Source organism: Panthera onca, chromosome B3 (genome assembly GCF_046562875.1).
Source record: "Panthera onca isolate mPanOnc1 chromosome B3, mPanOnc1 haplotype 2, whole genome shotgun sequence".
Taxonomy (NCBI): Eukaryota; Metazoa; Chordata; class Mammalia; order Carnivora; family Felidae; genus Panthera; species Panthera onca.
The window spans coordinates 55,637,809-55,649,088 of record NC_138344.1 but is presented as its reverse complement, the minus strand read 5'-3'; positions in this window follow the sequence as shown (position 1 = coordinate 55,649,088).

Here is an 11,280-nt window from a genome sequence, read left to right as displayed (position 1 = left end):
TTTTCTTCAAGCAAAAGAAACTGAACAGAAAGTTAATTATGAAGACGGAAAACCCAAGTCATTTCATCAGAACAGTCTAAATTAATTAACAGGCCCTAAAGTCCAATGTCTTTGGTGATGGAGGACAGAAGGTAATCAAGCTACAGGTTCTTAAAGTGCATGCAGGTGGTACCATCTCACAACAATTGCTCTGCCCCTGAGACTGCATCTGGAAGACAGGAGATTGGACTAAAGACCCTCTGCAGTTCTGTCCCGTATGATCACCGATGCTCTGTCAGCCACTACCTTGTCCTACCTGATTGTGTTTCTCTATTATCTGTCTTAAGGCAGAACGATTTCCCCAACATTTTATGCTGCCTGTCCGCTGGTTCCCCCAAATCCTTATGGAAAGATACCCCATTTTCTCAAGTGTCTTTCAAAATAAATTTTGATTTACAGAGCTAGTCACACACACTGCAATGAACAAAAGTCAAGAGCTCTCATTTGGCAGAACAGGTGATGTCGTGAAGATAAGGGCAAAGCTGAACCCTGGATGCCAAAGTTTCTGGCCAGTCTCTGGTCCTTCCTACTCAAAGATGCACGCCCAGCAGAATTTGCCCCATCTTCCACATTAAGCAAAAGCAGGTTACACAGAACCACGGAGAAAAACAGCCAACGGGAGAAATTAACATTTTTCCTATCCAACGACCAAGGGAAAAAAAATGTGTCATGAAATATGTTTCTAAATTACAGCTGACCCATAAAAATGATATTTGCTGAGAGCTAATATGCCAACTGCTGTTCTAAGGATTTAATTCCTTAATTCACTAAAACATGATAGCAACTCTGTGAAGAAGGAACTGTTACTACCCCCATTTTATTGATGGGAAAACTAGGATACAAAGAAGTTAAACAAACTGCCTGAGGTCAAACAGCTGGTAAATGGAAGAGGTGAGATTTGAACCAAGACATTCAGATTTAAAAACCTGTACATTACTGCTGCACTATATTAACTGTTATGAAGACTTACTATTATGTGCCTAGGAAACAATGATAAAATCCAGAATATGATGTGGAGAGCTTCTCCTGGAGTGCATAAAGCATGCCTATACATGGAGTGCATGTACTGATATTCAGATTCCTGTATATTGATGGCCAGAAGTTAATTAGGGACTGAATAGTAACGAGCACGCGTACAGCAAGCAGAGGCAGAATGACTCTGGTCCCAGGCTGAAAGAGGACTATGATGGAGAAGAGTTACTTGAGGAGTAAGGCCTGAGAGAATAAGTATCTCTGGGAGAATAAGGATCTGGGACAGTAAAACAGCCTACAATAGTATAAAGTCATACACTAGTCACAGAGCCTACAGAGGCACAAAGATGGAAGCTTGAATCCCAGATCATCCATAGACTAGCTTAGTTTTTTTGTTTTATTGCTATGTCACACTCCATCCTAAAACTTAGTATTTAGTACAATGATGTTTACTTTGCTTATGAATCTACAATCAGGTCAAGACTTAGCAGGATTAGCTTGTCTCTGCTACACCCAGCTCCAGCTGGGGTGGCTTGAGGTTGCGGGCTGGAATCATTAGAAATCTCAGCACTTGGTTGTTGGCTGTGACCTTAGCCAGGGCTATTGGACAGCACGTCCACATATGACCTCTCCATGTAGCCTGGGCTTCCTCAAAACATGGTGGCTGGGTTCCCATGGTAAGTATTCCTAAAGGAAGAGAAAGAGCTAGACAGAACAATGTCACCTTTTACTAAACCAAACTGAGAAGTCATGCAGCATCACTTCTACAACATCCTACGTGTTGAGGCAATCACAAAACCTGCCAAGTTTACAGGGGAGAGAACATGAACTTCCCCTCTGAGTGGGTGAGTGGCAAGACTCTGGATGAGCCATGCCACAGAAAATATTACTAAGACCATATTTTGGAACCATAACCTGCCATACTTGGATTAAGTCAAATAATTCTTTTGAATTCTTCAGTTTCTTTATCTGAAGACTTGGGATAATAACATTTCATAGAGTTCTTATAAAGATTAGAGATAATGTAGGTTATATGCTTACACACACTATATGTTCAACACCAATTTCAGGGAAGATTGGGGGCTGGATGTGGGACAGCAGAAATGATCTCTTGCTTGCCTCTGATAACTGTTGATACACCTGTACCTGGACAAGGAACAGAACTTATTAGAACTAGAATAAGACTAAAGGCCAAACCATACATCCTTCAGGCTCTTCCTAATTATCCCAGGAACATCTCACAAGAATCTTATCTTCAGGAGGCATCAGCTCAGTTCTGGAATTAAGACAGTTCATTTCTCCCATTACCACACCTATGTTAGGGCTTTTAGGCTGAATGTAAACAAGTAACTAAATATGAATAAATGATAGGATTTAGAAGGAATCTTGATCTCATTTTTGGATTTTTGCTAATGTAAGGAGGAAAACTCTTTACAAATGCTCTGACAGGATAAGCTTCTGGTATTAATCCCAGAATCAAAAATTCTCCCTAAATAAGTTTTGAGCCTGGGATATTCATAGTGGTTCATGGCAGACCAGTTTAAGATATTTAAAATACAAAAATCTGATGTGATGAACTTGATTCAGATTCCAATTTTCAGATGAGAAAACCCATTGATTTTTTTTTAATGTTTTTATTTATTTTTGAGACAGAGAGAGACAGAGCATTAGTGGGGAGGGGCAGAGAAAGAGAGAGGGAGACACAGAATCCGAAGCAGGCTCCGGGCTCCGAGCTGTCAGCACAGAGCCTGACGTGGGTCTCAAACTCACGGACTGTGAGATCATGACCTGAGCTGAAGTCAGATGCTTAACCGACTGAGGCACCCAGTCTCACCAAAACCCATTAATTTTTAAAGACAAGTCCACAGCCTTCTGGGGTAACTCCATGAGTTTCCAGTAAGGTACAGAAGCAATCTGAGATGCAGCCCCCAGAATAATTCAGCAGATGTGACAAACTTATGCTTCAGGGAAATTACCTCGTTTTTAGCCCAAGTTAGCAGTGCAGTTTCATGGAAGGCTCCCTCTGCTAAGCAGGAGTTTTCTCACTGATTCCGACTTTCCACTCCTTCTATAAGGGCTGAGGAAGAAAAGCAAAACAAATGGGTTAAAACACATTCTGTCTCAAGACACCATTTGTGAGGAGACCCCACAAAGAAGTTGTTCAAAAGAGAGAGATGAAAGGGGGTCCAGCTTTCTGCTGGCATTTGGGCTGGCATTTGCAGCATTACCTTATGACTTTGAGCAGGCCTGAGAAGCTCTTTGATTGCCAAAGAACAGTCGCACCTCTGTCAGAGCAGCCCTCATGACTCATGTGGCTTAGCAGCAAAGGAGGGATAAGAGCAGATGTGAGGGGGAAGATCACAGCAGAAGGGAAATAACTTGAATACAAACCAAAAGGCGGTCAGGGCAGGCAGGGGGGTGGAGGGAGAACACAAAAGAGGAGGAACATGAGGAAACAAGGAAAAGAAATGTTTGTTGTACTCTGGCAGAGCACCTGTTGTCTTTAGAGACAACAGCACACCCAGGAGGGAGTGAATTGTTCTTTCTTGATTGTGAAATTGAACAACAATGCCCAGAAAATGTCTCAGGGGTAGCACACACCAACTTCGTCTGCTGGTTTTATGCAGCAGAAGCTTGATCTATGTAGGAGAGTGTGGGGAACATATTTATGTATTTTTCTTAAAAAAATCAATACTTTAATAGCACTTACTGTGTGCCAGGCGTTTTGTTAAACTCTTTTTAATCTTCTCAACAATCTAAGAGGCAGATAAGGCAACTGACACCCTTGTCTCTTCCAGGTTATCACCATCTTCATCCATCACCACCACATAAGCAATGATCATTTTTTAGCTTTTACTGTGTATCAGGTGTGTCTTACATCATCTTACAGACCTTATCATTTCAGGTCTTCCAGCGACCTTATGATATGGCCTCTATTTTTATTTACATTTTTCAATGGAATGTAAATATTATCACTTTATAAGGGCTTAGAAAGGTTCTCATACATAAAGTGATAAAACTAATGAGTGGCAGTCCAAGGAAAGGACCCAGTTCAGCCTGTCCTCAAAGCCAGGGCCCAAACCAACATGCCTCTCAGCCACAAACCCACAAGGCAATAAACACTCCTTGCTATTTCTCATGCATTAAGCATTTGAGAGACTCTGCTCCTGAGGAATTCAGTCAGAGCCATAAAGTTCCCTACTATTTCCACTCTCTGGTGGGTAAGTTACCAGAAAACAGGCACTGAGTCATAGAACACTGGAGCCTCCCCTTTCCACTCCACCCCCATTATACCCACATAGAAACTGAGGTCCATGGTATCAAATAAAGTCAAAATCAGGATTCAAATCTCAGGACTTCAGTCTATCACCCTCTTTCAGGAAATCACTGGCTCAGAAAAATGGATCTATATTGATCAAGTCAAATTTCACTGGATGTTTCTATCTTAGCCACACGACAAAGCAGAGGACCCAGGACTGGAACATGAATTTCACATCCACTTTCATTGCTATCATGTTTAGAGACCTTCTTCCATCCTGTTTTCTGAGTGGTGTGGAAAGGGAGTCTTATTTTATCTTCTGCAGACAAAACTCACTTGCTGGAATAACTTCTGAAAATTCCAGAAATGGACTTAATTTCATTAAAATTAATTCAGAATTGTCAGGAAAGTTTACTTCAAAATGTTTGTTAATTATTTTGTTTCCAGATAACAGATAACCACAAAGCAAATCCAAGATGTACGCTGACATTTTTTAGTAGCAGTCCCAAGTTTGGTCATGATCAATTGACAGTTCTCCTGAAACTTTATTCATTTGTTTATTAAAAACAAAACCAACCTTTTGCTTTGTACATTTGTACCCTGTGTAGTGACAGGCAGGAAGAGACACACAAGGACAAGACAGGTCCTGGCCCCTACAGAGTTCCCTATATCACTGAGGGGACCGACAAGTCTACAGAGGAAATCCAACAGAAGAGCATCCTTATAGCAAGTTAATCAAAGACCTTTATACAGAGAAGCCTTAAGAATAGGGACATGAACAAGGATGGAGTTCAAAGATCTCTTTCTAATTCCATCAGCTGTGTAATAATCAAATGACCATTTACCAAAATGATTTGAAATTACAGAATCCCCTGATCTGTCTTCAGAATTAATGCTCAGATAATGAATGCCCAGTTCCTTCAGATATTTAATTACTGAAGAGCCTTACTCTCAAAAGAGAGGCTATACAAACTCAGGAAGTGACATGGAATCTTAATTAGATGTGATCTTGAGAGGTCATATAATTAAGGCTCCATCTTTAGGCAAGACTCTTGTTTTTAAAAACCTCAGGGAGAGAAACTTGAGAACCTTCCTTGTTGACAGTTTTGACAACCCTCAGATGGGTCTGTAATGGTAGTTTTTAGAGTATGTCCCTCCATCATGGCCTCTAGGGTACTTTGTAGAGACTTGACAAGAGAAAGGCCTGTATATATCTTGCGTCTGGAACTGAGGTCCTTGGTCCCTTCAGTTATGTAGGGTGATCTGACTCAGCAACTGGAGGGGCTGGAGATTGGGGGGCCAAAGCCAAAGCAGAAGGGCCGTCGTGTGTTTCATGGAGAAAGGGAGATGGACCTGGGCCCTGGAGCCCATGACAGTAGCTGAATCTTCACATTCAGTAATAACTCACATCTGGATAAAAGTTTATACTTTTACAAAGTTCTTTGACATACACCATCATTTGGCTTCCAAAGCAAGATTGGGAAAACAGCTTTGTCATATAGATTACTATCCGATTTTATTGAATGGAAAATGAAACATAGATGATTTAATTTAGGTAGATATGAGTCTACCATTACTCCTGGACTACTATTCCTGATAATAGTAACAAGAATGATAATATGTGCGCGTTCCAGCCACTTTGCATGGAATGTTTCATCTAATCTTTAGAATGGCCTGGCAAGGTGGATAATTTCTAAAATCCCCACTTTCCACAAGGTGAAACTAGGATTTGAAAGTATTAGATAATTTGTCTGTGGTCTCACACCTAACAAGTGAAATGGAATTCAAATCCAGGTAATTTGACATCTAACTCCATGCTCCTGCTATATTCATTAGCATTTTATTTATTATCTTTTCATTAACATTTTAGAAAATAACCATTTCTATCAAGAGGGATTCAAAACCCTAATAAATCCCTGCTCATGTTTTCCTGACATGCATTCTAATCAACTGCAACAGTGGAAAACCTCATGCCTCCCAGTGTCCTGAACACTGCCATCTCTACCTGCCTAGTGCATCCTTGCACCCCAACCCAAAATTCCATTACCCTTACTTCTTTATGCATTAAAAATGAGCTGGGTTGATGCTATCCCTCCCCACAAGCAGGACACAAAGATTTGAACTGAAAGAGTGGGCTGCAATTCTCTTGCCTTGAGGAACAGGCAGGACCCTCAAAGAATAATACAGACCATTGGTAACGTTCTTTCCAAAACACTTTCCCATCTAGGATTCCTTTAAATGTTGAGTTTTATAGGGGAGATGCTCGATGATACATGGAAAAGATAAATACTTTCCCAAAGTCACAAAGAAGTTAGAGGCAGAGCAGGGACTTAACTCTGGGTCTCCAGACCCATTGACTCTATAATACAATGGCCAACAAATCGATTCAACAAGCATTCACCGTAGGGCTGCTATGATCCAGGTGTTGCATTCAGTTCCCCAAGGCTCACAAAGAGATCCATTCATTTATTCAAGTAACCCTTATTGAGTACCTATAAGTGACCAGGGACAGCTGGACACTTGAGGTAAAACAGAAGACAAAGCAGTGCTGTTGCTTTCCTGAAGCTAACATGCTGGTGGGGGAAGAGAGACAACAAACACATAAACAAGAAAATAAACATATGTCAGATGCTAGTAAATGCAAGGAGGAAAACAAAGCAAGGTGATGGGGACAGGGAGTATGAAAGTGGGAGTTACTGCTAATGCAGGGTGATGAACTGAATATAGGCAGAGACCTGAGTTGTGCAGACACAGGGAGGCATCCCAGGCAGAGGGAAGAGTGAATGCAAAGGCCTGGAGACAGATGTGTGCTGCCATCTCCAAGCAACAGCAGAAAGGCTACTCTGATGGGAGTAAAATGGAAAGGGAAATATTTGTAGAACATGAAGTTAGACAGGGAGGCCAGACCAGGTGGGGCCTTGCTGGCTCTTGCATGGACTTTGGCTTTACTTTGAGTAATCGGAGTAGCTAAAGGAGGGTGAAACAGAGAAATCACATGACCTAATTGATATCCTAAGTACTGGCTCTACAAAGTTAACAGGTGGCTGATGGCCTGCCATTCCACTGCCTCCTTCTCCCCTCTCATTTCCTGCAGTATAGACTAGCCAGGATACCCTAATCAAGACCAGTCTCCAAGACATGATGGAGAAAGAAAAAACTCATTTCTATTCCTAGCCTGAGTAAGTCTGACTCTAAATGATAAGGGCCAAAACTGGATATGATATTCTAATCATGGCTTTACCATGCTTTAGAATTTCTAGATATATCCAATACTGTGCTTGCCTTCTTGGCAAAAACACTGGGTTACATTCTCATGCCTTGTTTGTTCATTATTTATCTTTAGCTCTTTTTTATGTAGTCACAATGGAGTGACCCATCTTGTATTTACAGCCTGTCTCTATTAAATTTTATTGTTCATTTATGGCCACTTGTACAACTAGCCAAGGTCTTGGTCTAAGGTGACTGATTTCTAGAACCATATCTGAAACCCCTACACTGGAGTCATCTGGGAAGTCTATGGGTATGTGCACCTAATAAATCAGCATAATTTTTAAAAATGTATGGTGGATTAAATATGACCACAAATTCTTTCCTGCTTCTTTCAATAAGAGATAAATTTATTTCTCCTTTCCTTTGAATCTGGGTTGTCTCTGTGTCTTGCTTTGCCTGGAATACTGCAGAAGTAATTTTCTGGGACTTCTGAACCCAAGCCTTAAACAAAATGTCAGCATCAGATTTTTCTTTCTTGGGAGTTGGATGCAAAGGTGGCTAGGAAGATTGGGCTAGATTACAAATGATGAGAGAGCACATGGAGAGGTGCTCATAGAAAGACCATCCTGGACATTTCAGCCTCACTGGAGTACCCACCTGAATGCAGCCACCTGAGTCACCATATGGAACAGAAGAACCACCCAGCTGATCCCAGTCAACTCACAGAATTGTGAAAAACAATATATTGTTATTATTGTTTGCTGCTATAAGGCACTAAGTTTGGGAGCAGTTTATTAGGCAGCAATAGAAAACTGGAAAACTATCCTTGACCCGGGTGCTCCCAGAAGGAGGGAAAGGAGAGAGGAAGAGCCAGCTGGCCTGGCATTTACACTGCAGTTTGGTTCCTAGCTTTTTCTTCATGCATCACGAAGCTCTTACCAATGGTTTCCTAACATTGGTCTTCAGATCAGAGCTGACTGCATAGAATTTTCTGAAAAAGTTGATGAAAATTATAATTTCTGAAACTCCCCTTCTTGGCAATTTGATTCAGAAGGTCTGAGATGGGGCCTAGAAATCTGTATTCTCACAAGTGATTCTGATGAGCATCATAATTGGCTATCTTGTCTCTAACTGAACTACTTGAGGCTGGAAGTAGGTTTGTCTATATACCTAGTTGGCCTGGTAGAGTGTCTGAGATGTATAGGAACTACATTCATGTTTGAGGATGGGCGAGTAAGTGAAAGAATGAACAAATGAATAGATGAATCTGAATAAACAGGAATATCTGTGGGTATCTTGTTCAGATCATCCCTCCCCTGTCTTTGCCCCCTCAGTGTCCGTGATCATATACTGCTTGTATCTCCTTCTTCCCTCCCTTTGTTACATGGCTCCCCAGTTAGGAATCTTGTGGGAGTGAGAAGGGTGTGCAGAGTTTGAGAGAGGGGGTAGGTGTGAGGGTAAAGCATCAGGGCAATGCATGTATGCAAAAATAAACAAAACAAAACAACACACACACACACACACACACACACACACACACACACACACACAGCTTGGCACAGTCCTTGAGCTATTTGTCTCACTAAAAGTAGCCCCTGAGAACTGGAAAATAAACTCATTTTCTCTCCTTACTTCCCTAAGCGATTCTGCTTTCTTTGGGAAGAAGTCCAAATTCAAGGACAGTGGCAGTTTAGGGAGCTGGGAGGGGGAGAGGTAGAGAAAGGGCAGAGGGGTGTTTGACAGAGGAGAAGAGCAGAGAAAAGCCAAGGACATGTGGGGAGATGGGAGGGACCACAGGGATAATATCTTCGCCAAGCCGATTTGCTTGCTTTTTGCACCAAATTCTGTTCCTGTCATGCCTAGGAAGCTCAGTCTAAGGCCTTGGAGACCTGCATTTTAAAAACCTGAGAACCTGAAAGCCTTCCTCTCCCACTTGGGCTTTCAATCTTCCCTGAATACAAAAGACTGAAAAAAAGCAAAGATCTTAAAAAACAGTCCCAAATCATTTCCTGCAGCCTGATTCATTCTGATCCACACCTACTCAAATTACATTGGTGGCTTTGTTCTGGCTGCTTTACTTACCAGATGAAAAGGCAAGTTTTCTAGGTGCAGGGAGGAAACAGATACAGAGAGAGGACCCAGTGCAAAAAAATGATCCAAGTTGAAATTTTAAAAACTGACCCAAATTGAAACCAAAATATGAAACCAGTTGAAACACACTGTACAGAAATTTTAAATACCCAGCTAGGAATGTGGCTGCTGTCTATTTCCAAAATGGCTTCAGATTTAAGAACATCTACTCAAAACTTTGGCATCAAACAACAAAGTGTATATTTTATTACACAAGACATATACATTTATGGTAAAAAATAAGAATATAAAGATTAGCAAAAAAGGGAAAAGCTGTCCATAATCCCACCATCTAAAGATAAGTATTGCTAAAATTCTAGATATAACCATCCAGATAATTATATGTATGGCTATATTTACAAAATGTGACACTATACCTTTTTTCATGCAGTGAAAAAACTAAACAATTTCCTTGGTTAATTTAGATGCATTTATGTCACTAACGACAGTATAGTACAGTGTAAATATATTCTGTTTTTAAAAATTCGCTCTTATTATCATTACAGCATCAGAATGATGTATATATTATTAATTAATATACTATTAACATATATTAACATATATATTTACATATTTTCTCAAGCTAAATTGCTGTCAGTAGCATTGTTGGATCAAAGCTTTTGGTAAATATTGCAAAGTAGCTCTGGAAAATTTGTATTGCTCAGTATTCGCACTAGCTATATGGCAATGACAATTTCCCCATGTTTTTGTCACTTAGGACAGCAGCTTTTCTTACTCTTGGCTTAAGAGTCAGAGGAAAAATGCTTTCTCTTTATTGGAATGCTTCATTTTTCCTTCACTGGTGAGACTGTAAAGTTGAAGGTCTTCTCACTTATCTATCGGTCATTATTTTTCTTCTTTACATTGGCTCTTGAACGTTCTAATCGAGTGTCTATATACTCATTATCAGTTTGTAACAGACCTTTTTCAAGTAGGGATAGGGACCTTTGCCATTAGTGACACTTTTCCTAGGTTGTCACTGTCTTCCACATTTATTTAAAGAATAGTGGGTTTGAACAAGCTGGATTCAAATCTTTGCTTTTTCATGTCCTGGTTATGTGAACATAGGTAAATGGGTCTTTAGTCCTCAGTTTCCTCATCTATAAAATAGGAAACACAATAGTACCTTGATCATAGGATTAGATGGCAAATCATATCAAGTCCTGATAACAGTATCTGGTACATAATAAGCTTTTAGTCAATTCTAGTTTTATCAAGTATAGTAAGTTTGTTGCCATTGTAAGCTGTTAATCATAGTTGGAGTTAATATTTCTTCTTTTATAAATTCTGACTTTAAGATCATGCTTAGGAGGTCCTCTACTCCCTTTATAACATTACATTTTTTACTAGTACTATTAAGTTTTATTTTCTATACTGAGATGGATTTTAATCCATCTAAAATGAACTTTAAGGTATAAGATTGGTAATCTAACTTCATTTTTATTTCAATACCATTTATTGAATAATCATTCATGCCCTACTATACTGAGGGACCACATGTATTATGTACATGCAATGGTCTGGTTCTGGTCTTACGTTTCTGTTTCACTGATCAGTCTCTCAATGTCTATGCCAATAATTTACTCTTTTAATGATTGTAGATAGCTTCACAGTATAACTTATGGGCAAGATTTCTCCCATATTTTAGATGAACTTTACTGATAGAACTT